Here is a 10,394-nt window from a genome sequence, read left to right on the forward strand (position 1 = left end):
TATGTCTGGGTGGATTGGTGGGTGGGTAGCTATGTCTGGGTGGATTGGTGAGTGGGTGGGTAGCTATGTCTGGGTGGATTGGTGGGTGGGTAGCTATGTCTGGGTGGGTGGGTATGTCTGGGTGGGTGGGTAGGTGGGTGGGTAGCTATGTCTGGGTGGGTGGGTGGGTGTTTAGCTATGTCTGGGTGGGTAGCTATGTCTGGGTGGGTGGGTCTAGGTGGGTAGCTATGTCTGGGTGGGTGGGTGGGTAACTGTGTCTGGGTGGATGGGTGGGTGGATGGATGGGTAGCCATGTCTGGGTGGATGGGTGGGTGGATGGATGGGTAGCCATGTCTGGGTGGATTGGTGGGTGGGTGGATGGGTAGCCATGTCTGGGTGGATTGGTGGGTGGATGGATGGGTAGCCATGTCTGGGTGGGTAGCCATGTCTGGGATGGTGGGTGGATCTCATCACGGACAACTTTAGCATTTTAGCTAATTAGCAACTTTGCTGCTACTTACTACTTTTTTAGCTACTTTTCAACTACTTAGCATGTTAGCTAACTCTTCTTCTAACACTTCCACTAACCCTTTAACCTACCTACCTACCTACCTCCTAACCTTAACCCTAACTCACAGAATTAGCTAACTGTAGCATGTTAGCTAACCCTAACCCTTTAACCTACCTACCTCCTAACCTTAACCCTAACCCCTAACTCACAGAATTAGCTAACTTTAGCATGTTAGCTAACCCTAACCCTTTAACCTACCTACCTCCTAACCTTAACCCTAACCCCTAACTCCCAGAATTAGCTAATGTTCGCATGTTAGCTAACCCTAACCCTTTAATCTACCTCCTAACCTTAACCCTAACCCCTAACTCCCAGAATTAGCTAACTTTAGCATGTTAGCTAACCCTAACCCTTTAATCTACCTCCTAACCTTAACCCTAACCCCTAACTCCCAGAATTAGCTAACGTTAGCATGTTAGCTAAACCTAACCCTTTAACCTACCTCCTAACCTTAACCCTAAACCCTAACCCCTAACTCCTAGAATTAGCTAACGTTAGCATGTTAGCTAACCCTTCCTCCAAACCTTTAACCTCCCTCCTAACCTTAACCCTAACCCCTAACTCCTAGAATTAGCTAACATTAGCATGTTAGCTAACCCTTCCTCCAAACCTTTAACCTAACCCTTAACTCCTAGAACTAGCTAACGTTAGCATTAGCCACCTAGTCACCTAGCTAACGTTTTCATTTATGTATTTGTATTTAACCTTTATTTAACTACAAATTGGAATTCGTAACATATCACATGTTTTTTGCTGATTTGTAACAATTGTACATTTTGGAATTCATTAACATATCATAGACATATCATACAAATGGACATCCACAATACATACAGTACCATAACTGGCCACCGTGCTTTTACACCTGCATTGCTTGCTGTTTGGGGTTTTAGGCTGGGTTTCTGTACAGCACTTTGAGATATCAGCCGATGTAAGAAGGGCTATATAAATAAATTTGATTTGATTTGATAACATATCATATTAAATGGATTGTCTAGGATTTACATACAGAATAATACGTAATGCTCTGAGACCAGGTTGGAGAGATGGGGAAGAGGGATCGGGTATATGCGCATCCCCCCTCAGTCCCTCTCGCCCCCTTCCTCTCCCCTCCTCTTTATCTCCTCCCTCCTTTCTCGCCCCCTCCCTCCTCTCCCCTCCTCTTTATCTCCCCCCTCCTTTCTCTCCCTCTAGCCTCCTCTTTATTTCCCCCCCCCTCCTTTCTCGCCCCCCCCCTCCCTCCTCTCCCCTCCTCTCCCTCCACAGTCAACACGGCAAAAATAGAGAGTTTACAGAGCAAGCTCTCTCCTCTCTCCTGACTGGTTCACTCGCCTCATCTAACTAACGCATCCTTGGGGAAACACACTTTTAAGCACACACACACACACACACACACACACGTTGAAGCTCCGCTCAGCAGCAGCAGGGAGTGAACAGCCAGCTCTCGGTTTATCCCCGCCATTCCCCGGTACAGTAACTTCCTCAGCATCTCCCGGCCTCTGCAGAGAGAGAGAGAGAGAGAGAGAGAGAGAGAGAGAGACCACCGCCCGACAACCCAACTGGAAACCGGCCCCGCCGCTCTATAGTAACGGACTGACCGACCGAATATAAACCCGGAGAAGGGAAGAGGTCTATCTAGTGCTCAACATCCCGTTATCGCCGGTAGAATATACTTCAGACTGCGGATTTAAGCCGTCACATTGGCCAGTTGTCCATTTGGACGGAGAGAGAGAGAGAGAACCGGTAGTGCGCAGTGTGAGAACACAACAGAAACCACTTGACGCCGAAAAAGTCCCGGGCACTTTCCCCCCGGTATTTTAGGAAACAGAAGGGACGCGTCTCACTTTACCGAAATACCGACGCCGGTTAGCCTAAAACGGAGCCGGTCTGAGCAACAGCTACCACCGGAAGAAAAAAGAAAAAAAAATCAGTGAGGTAAGCGGTGTGAGTAAAATGGATAGTAAAATATACATAAAAATGACGATTTAATTTGTTAATTTCACAGCTTTGTATATCAGATGTTTTTTTTTGTGTGTTGACGTGTTATGTGCTGACAGAATTTAGTTTAGAGTCAGACACTCCACATCACACAGACAAATATACAGACGATAGATCGATGAACGACCGAGAGCTTTGGGTTGGAAATGACCACTTCAGTTTCTCACTCCTCCCGCCTCCATACTCAGCACAGAGGAATAAAAGCGAGGACGTTATATAAAACTAGGATTCCTCCTCTTCCTCCTCCTCCTCCTCCTCTTCTTCTCGCCTCCCCCAGAACCCCGTTAGATGGATGCTGATGTTTCCGCTTTACAACGTCAGAAAGAGCGTCTCATTGTTTCCCCCTTTTCAGTTATCAGACAGCGGGGACAGATTCCAACTAGATCTCACAGTCTCACGTCAAAATACGACATTCCATCCATTGTTTCTCTAATGTTCAAATTTAGAAATTATTGCAAAAGCCACATTTCAAAGTTAGGTTATTAAAACTCTGATTTTTTTTTTTTTTTACATTTACCCAGATTAATTTACGGTAGTGAATGTATACGTTTTCATACTGGTACCCTGTTGAAATTGAACCCACCATCCTGGCATTGCAAGTGCCATGCTCTACCAAGTGAGCCAAACAGGGTATTAACCCTGAAGGGTTAAGGGTTGAGGATAGGCTTAAAAAAAACCTAAAAACAATAAAAAAATAAAAAAAAATTCTATTGCTGGATTTGAACTTGCAACCTTTGAAAATCAGAGGCAGAACAAAAAAAAAAACTACAGTTCACTGCTGCCCCTAGTGGCCGGTTTCCACGTCATCTCCCAACGTTCCTCAGATAAAGACGGACGTCGAACACTGATTTGTATCACGGGTGACCTGGCTGCACTTCCCCCCCCCCCTGCTTTCAGACCATTATTGATCCCTAATTGATTGATACAACATTTTCACTGGCTATATCGTATCGATTATTCCTCTATGTGTGTGTGTGTGTGTGTGTGTGTGTGTGTGTGTGTGTGTGTGTGTGTGTGTGTGTGTGTGTGTGTGTGTGTTCTGTGTGTGTGTGTGTGTGTGTGTGTGTGTGTGTGTGTGTGTGTGTGTGTGTTCCTCTCTGTCTAAAACCCTCTCTGACTGCTGCATTCCAGACGGACCAATAGTTAGTCTCAGTTATCAGACAGAAAATTACATTAGAGATGTCATGACTATTGGACACAGGACAGTCGGTCGGTCGTTCGGTGGGGGACAGACACACAGCAAAATCAATGGTGTACATTTAACTCTGGCAGTGTACATTTAAACTCTGGCAGTGTACATTTAACTCTGGCAGTGTACATTTAACTCTGGCAGTGTACATTTAAACTCTGGCAGTGTACATTTAACTCTGGCAGTGTACATTTAACTCTGGCAGTGTACATTAAACTCTGGCAGTGTACATTACACTCTGGCAGTGTACATTTAACTCTGGCAGTGTACATTTAACTCTGGCAGTGTACATTTAACTATTGTCAGTGAAAAATAAAGTCCCTCATGTACTGGTGTTAAAATAACAATTTTTCAAAGTGTTGCAGTGCTCCTCATTTAACTCTGGCAGTGTTCAAAGGAACTTGACTGTGGTGTTTGCAAAGCTCTACTGTAGAGTAATATCAACACTGACAGTGTAATTCATTAACACTATAGTAAACTGGACTCTCCCTTTACTAGTGCTGACTCTGTTATACTTTCTCAGTGTAATTCATTAACACCTGTAGTTTTACAGAAAATCATTTTGGTGTTGTTTTAAACACTGTATGCTGTAAAGTGTAATTTGCATATTTCCCAGGGTGCCTTTTTCTTTTTGAGTGTAATTGTTTACCACCCATGGCTGTATTTGTTGTAGTGACAAAATACATAATTGTTTCTTATCTTTTTAAAGGCCTGTGGCTTTTGCCAAGTGACTTCCTTGGATGAATGTTCTAATACAATTAAACGAAGCGAGCATAATAGGCATTTAGCACGTCTGGTAGGCTCTCGTCACTAGGCAGCTCACGGCTGGGTTTCCCTTTGTAGTCTGTAATAGTTTCCAAGCCCTGCCTCATCCGACGAGTGTCGGAGCCGGTGTAGTAGGATTCAATCTTAGTCCTGTTTTGATGCTTTGCCTGTGATGGTTCGTCTGAGGGCGTAGCGGGATTTTTTTATAAGCGTCCGGATTAGTGTCCCGCTCCTTGAAAGCGGCAGCTCTACCCTTTAGCTCAATGCGGATGTTGCCTGTAATCCATGGCTTCTGGTTGGGGTATGTACATACTGTCACTGTGGGGACGATGTCATCGATGCACTTATTGATGAAGCCGATGACTGAGGTGGTATACTCCTCAAATCAAATCAAAATCAAATCAAAATGTATTGATAAAGTTACTGTTCACATAAAGCTTCTTTAACTTCCCCAGCTTACAGATAGCAGACTGGAGAGAGACAGAGACAGAGACAGGGGGTAAAGACAAAAGGGTGCAGTTTAAGTCCAAACCTGTTTGACGTCTTACATCAACGAACTAACAGTGTTGCTGGACCGATCTGCAGCCGCTGGACTCACCCTCAAAGATCAGGTCAGATTGCTGCTCTACCCCAAATCAAATCTTATTGGTCACATACACATGTTTAGCAGGTGTTAATGCGAGTGTAGCGAAATGCTTGTGCTTCTAGTTCCGACAGTGCAGTAATATCTAACAAGTAATCTAACAATTTCACAACAACTACCTTATACACACACAAATCTAAATAAAGGAATGGAATAAGAATATATACATATAAATATATGGATGAGTGATGGCCGAACGGCAAAGGCAAGATGCAATAGATGGTATAGAATACAGTAAATACATATGAGATGAGTAATGCAAGATATGTAAACATTATTAAAGTGGCATTATTAAACTAGTGTTCCATTTATTAAAGTGGCCAATGATTTAGAGTCTGTATGTAGGCAGCAGCCTCTCTGAGTTAGTGGTGGCTGTTTAACAGTCTGATGGCCTTGAGATAGAAGCTGTTTTTCAGTCTCTCTGTCTCAGCTTTGATGCACCTTTACTGACGTCACCTTCTGGATGATAGCGGGGTGAACAGGCAGTGGCTCGTGTGGTTGTTGTCCTTGATAATCTTTTTGTCCTTCCTGTGACATCTGGTGGTGTAGGTGTCCTGGAGGGCAGGTAGTTTGCCCCCGGTGATGCGTTGTGCAGACCTCACTACCCTCTGGAGAGCCCTGTGGTTGCGGGCGGGGCAGCTGCCGTACCAGGCGGTGATACAGCCTGACAGGATGCTCTCGATTGTGCATCTGTAAAAGTTGGTGAGGTTCTTTGGGGGCCAAGGGCAGGGTTCAGACCCAGAGCTCTGGTGATATTTTTGGCCTTCCTGTGACATCGGGTGGTGTAGGTGTCCTGGAGGGGAGGTAGTTTGCCCCCGGTGATGAGTTGGGCAGACCTCACTACCCTCTGGAGAGCCTTACAGTTGTGGGCGGTGCAGTTGCCGTACCAGGTGGTGATACAGCCTGACAGGATGCTCTCAATTGTGCATCTGTAAAAGTTTGTGAGGGTTTTAGGTGACAAGCCAAATTTCTTCAGCCTCCTGAGGTTGAAGAGGCGCTGTTGCCTCTTCTGTCCACCTTCTCCACTACGGTCCCGTTGATGTGGATAGGGGGTGGTGCTCCCTCAGCTGTCTCCACGATCATCTCCTTTGTTTTGTTGACGTTGAGTGAGAGGTTGTTTTCTGACAACACACTCCGAGTGCCCTCACCTCCTCCCTGTAGGTTGTCTGGTCGTTGTTGGTAATCAAGCCCACTACTGTAGTGTTTTCTGCAAACTTGATGATTGAGTTGGATACGTGCATGGCCACACAGTCATGGGTGAACAGTGAGTACAGGAGGGGGCTGAGCACGCACCCTTGTGGGGCCCCACTATTGAGGATCAGCAAAGTGGAGATGTTGTTTCCTACCTTAACCTACCTTCATCACCTGGGGAGCGGCCCGTCAGAAAGTCCATGACCCAGTTGCACAGGGCTGGGTTGAGACACAGGGTCTCAAGCTTAATGATGACTTTGGAGGGTACTATGATGTTGAATGCTGAGCTGTAGTCGATGAACAGCATTCTTACATATGCCATTGGATGAATCCCGGAACATATTCCAGTCTGTGCAAAACAGTCCTGTAGCGTAGCATCCACGTCATCTGACCACTTCCATATTGAGCGAGTCACTGGTACTTCCTGCTTTAGTTTTTGTTTTTAAGCAGGAATCAGGAGGATAGAATTATGGTCAGATTTGCCAAATGTAGGACGAGGGAGAGCTTTGTACGCGTCTCTGTGTGTGGAGTAAAGGTGGTCGAGAGTTTTTTTTCCCCCTCTGGTTGCACATTTAACATGCTGGTAGAAATTAGGTAAAACTGATTTAAGTTAGCCTGCATTAAAGTCCCCGGCCACTAGGAGCGCCTCTTCTGGATGTGTATTTTCTTGTTTACTTATGGCCTTATAGAGCTGGTTGAGTGTGGTCTTAGTGCCAGCGTCTGTTTGTGTTGGTAAATAAACAGCTACGAATAATATAGATGTGTCACGTCCTGACCAGCAGAGGGAGGTATGGTATCAGTTTTGGGTCAGGATGTGGCAGGTTTTTTTGTATGTTAAGGGGTTTGTGTTGGTGATTAGACTCCCAATTGAAGGCAGGTGTGTTGAGTTGCCTTTGATTGGGAGTCCTATATAGTGGTGTGTGTTTTTCTTTGGGGTTGTGGGTAGTTGTTTTTGCACTGCGGTTTGTATAGCCTGCAAAACTGTTGCTGTCGTGAGTATCATTTATTGTTTTGTTTTTTCACTATGGATGCTTTACGTGTGTCTCATTAAAAGAAAATGAGTATCCACAACTCTGCTGCATTTTGGTCCTCTCTTCAACACCACGACATAACCTGTGACAAGATGAGAAATCTCTTGGTAGATAGCGTGGTCTACAGCTTATCATGAGGTACTCTACCTCAGGTGAGCAATACCTCGAGACTTCTTTAATATTAGACATCCCGCACCAGCTGTTACTGACACCGCCACCCCTCGTCTTACCAGATGTACCTGTTCTGTCCTGCCGAAGCAACGGAAAACCCAGCCATCTGTATATTATCCGTGTCGTCGTTCAGCCATTTCCCCTCTAGATGCTGATCTAAATCACCAGCTGACTGACACCCCCAAAATACCCCAAACCATCCTGCATCCCCCCCAAACTACCCCAAACCATCCTGCATCCCCCCAAACTACCCCAAACCATCCTACATCCCCCCAAACTACCCCAAACCATCCTGCATCCCCCCAAACTACCCCAAACCATCCTACATCCCCCCAAACTACCCCAAACCATCCTGCATCCCCCCAAACTACCCCAAACCATCCTGCATCCCCCCAAACTACCCCAAACCATCCTGCATCCCCAAACTACCCCAAACCATCCTACATCCCCCCAAACTACCCCAAACCATCCTACATCTCCCCAAACTACCCCAAACCATCCTACATCCCCCCAAACTACCCCAAACCATCCTGCATCCCCCCAAACTACCCCAAACCATCCTGCATCCCCCCAAACTACCCCAAACCATCCTACATCCCCCCAAACTACCCCAAACCATCCTACATCCCCCCAAACTACCCCAAACCATCCTGCATCCCCCCAAACTACCCCAAACCATCCTACATCCCCAAACTACCCCAAACCATCCTGCATCCCCCCAAACTACCCCAAACCATCCTGCATCCCCCCAAACTACCCCAAACCATCCTGCATCCCCCCAAACTACCCCAAACCATCCTGCATCCCCCCAAACTACCCCAAACCATCCTACATCCCCAAACTACCCCAAACCATCCTGCATCCCTCCAAACTACCCCAAACCATCCTACATCCCTCCAAACTACCCCAAACCATCCTGCATCCCTCCAAACTACCCCAAACCATCCTGCATCCCTCCAAACTACCCCAAACCATCCTACATCCCCCCAAACTACCCCAAACCATCCTGCATCCCCCCAAACTACCCCAAACCATCCTGCATCCCCCCAAACTACCCCAAACCATCCTACATCCCCCCAAACTACCCCAAACCATCCTGCATCCCTCCAAACTACCCCAAACCATCCTACATCCCCCCCAAACTACCCCAAACCATCCTGCATCCCTCCAAACTACCCCAAACCATCCTACACCCCCCAAAACTACCCCAAACCATCCTACACCCCCCAAACCATCCTACATCCCCAAACTATCCCAAACCACCCTGCATCCCCAAACTACCCCAAACCATCCTACATCCCCCAAACTACCCCAAACCATCCTACACCCCCCAAACTACCCCAAACCATCCTACATCCCCCAACACCATCCTACATCCCCCCCCAAACTACCCCAAACCATCCTACATCCCCCGACACCATCCTACATCCCCCAAAACTACCCCAAACCATCCTAGATCCCCGACACCATCCTGCATCCCCCAAAACTACCCCAAACTACCCCAAAACTACCCCAAACTACCCCTACCCCATCCTATGACCCCCAGATGTTACCCCACTCTTCCACCAAGGCACCTGCAAGTTCCTGGACATTTCTGGGGGGAATGGCCTTAGCCCTCACCCTCCGATCCAACAGGTCCCAGACGTGCTCAATGGCATTGAGATCCGGGCTCTTCGCTGGCCATGGCAGAACACTGACATTCCAGTCTTGCAGGAAATCACGCACAGAACAAGTAGTATGGCTGGTGGCATTGTCATGCTGGAGGGTCATGTCAGGATGAGCCTGCAGGAACGATACCACATGAGGGAGGAGGATGTCTTCCCAGTAAAGCACAGTGTTGAGATTGCCTGCAATGATAACAAGCTCAGTCCGATGATGCTGTGACACACCGCCCCAGACCATGACGGACCCTCCACCTCCAAATCGATCCCGTAACAGAGTACAGGCCTCGGTGTAACGCTCATTCCTTCGACGATAAACGCAAATCCGACCATCACCCCTGGTGAGACAAAACTGCGACTCGTCAGTGAAGAGCACTTTCTGCCTGTCCTGTCTGGTCCAGCGACGGTGGGTTTGTGCCCATAGGCAACGTTGTGGCCACATCTGCAGTCCTCATACCTCCTTGCAGCATGCCTAAGGCACGTTCACGCAGATGAGCAGGGACCTTGGGCATCTTTCTTTTGGTGTTTTTCAGAGTCAGTAGAACGGCCTCTTTAGTGTCCTAAGTTCTCATAGCTGTGACCTTAATTGCCTACCGTCTGTAAGCTGTTAGTGTCTTAACGACCAATGAAGATCTGTGAAGTTATTTGGATTTTTATTAAAGACATGGGTTTCTTTGAAAGACAGGGTCCTGAAAAAGGGACATTTCTTTTTTTGCTGAGTTTACATCCCCCAAACCATCCTACATCCCCAAAACCTACCCCAAACCATCCTACATCCCCCCCAAACATCCTACATCCCCAAAACCATCATCCATCCCCCAAACCATCCTACATCCCCCAAAACTACCCCAAGCCATCCTACATCCCCCAAAACTACCCCAAACCATCCTACATCCCCCAAACCATCCTACATCCCCCAAAACTACCCCAAACCATCCTACATCCCCCAAAACTACCCCAAACCATCCTACATCCCCCAAAACTACCCCAAACCATCCTACACCCCCCAAACCATCCTACACCCCCCAAAACTACCCCAAACCATCCTACATCCCCCAAAACTACCCCAAACCATCCTACATCCCCCAAAACTACCCCAAACCATCCTACATCCCCCAAAACTACCCCAAACCATCCTACATCCCCCAAAACCATCATCCATCCCCCAACACCATCATACATCCCCCAAACCATC

The 10,394-nt window shown here is 47.2% G+C and overlaps 1 protein-coding gene across 1 annotated transcript in view; it reads left to right on the forward strand.

Annotated features, from left to right (window-relative positions):
- Positions 1-1,842: 1,842 nt before the first annotated feature.
- Positions 1,843-10,394, forward strand: part of LOC145850175 (guanine nucleotide-binding protein G(I)/G(S)/G(O) subunit gamma-13) — a 31,210-nt gene continuing 22,658 nt past the window's right edge. The window contains exon 1 of the mRNA XM_082973008.1: positions 1,843-2,485. The gene's annotated coding sequence lies outside the window, so the exon portion shown is untranslated. The remainder of the gene's footprint in view (positions 2,486-10,394) is intronic.

The sequence above is a fragment of the Salmo salar genome, chromosome 03, assembly GCF_965601325.2.
Source record: "Salmo salar chromosome 03, fSalSal1, whole genome shotgun sequence".
Classification (NCBI taxonomy): domain Eukaryota; kingdom Metazoa; phylum Chordata; class Actinopteri; order Salmoniformes; family Salmonidae; genus Salmo; species Salmo salar.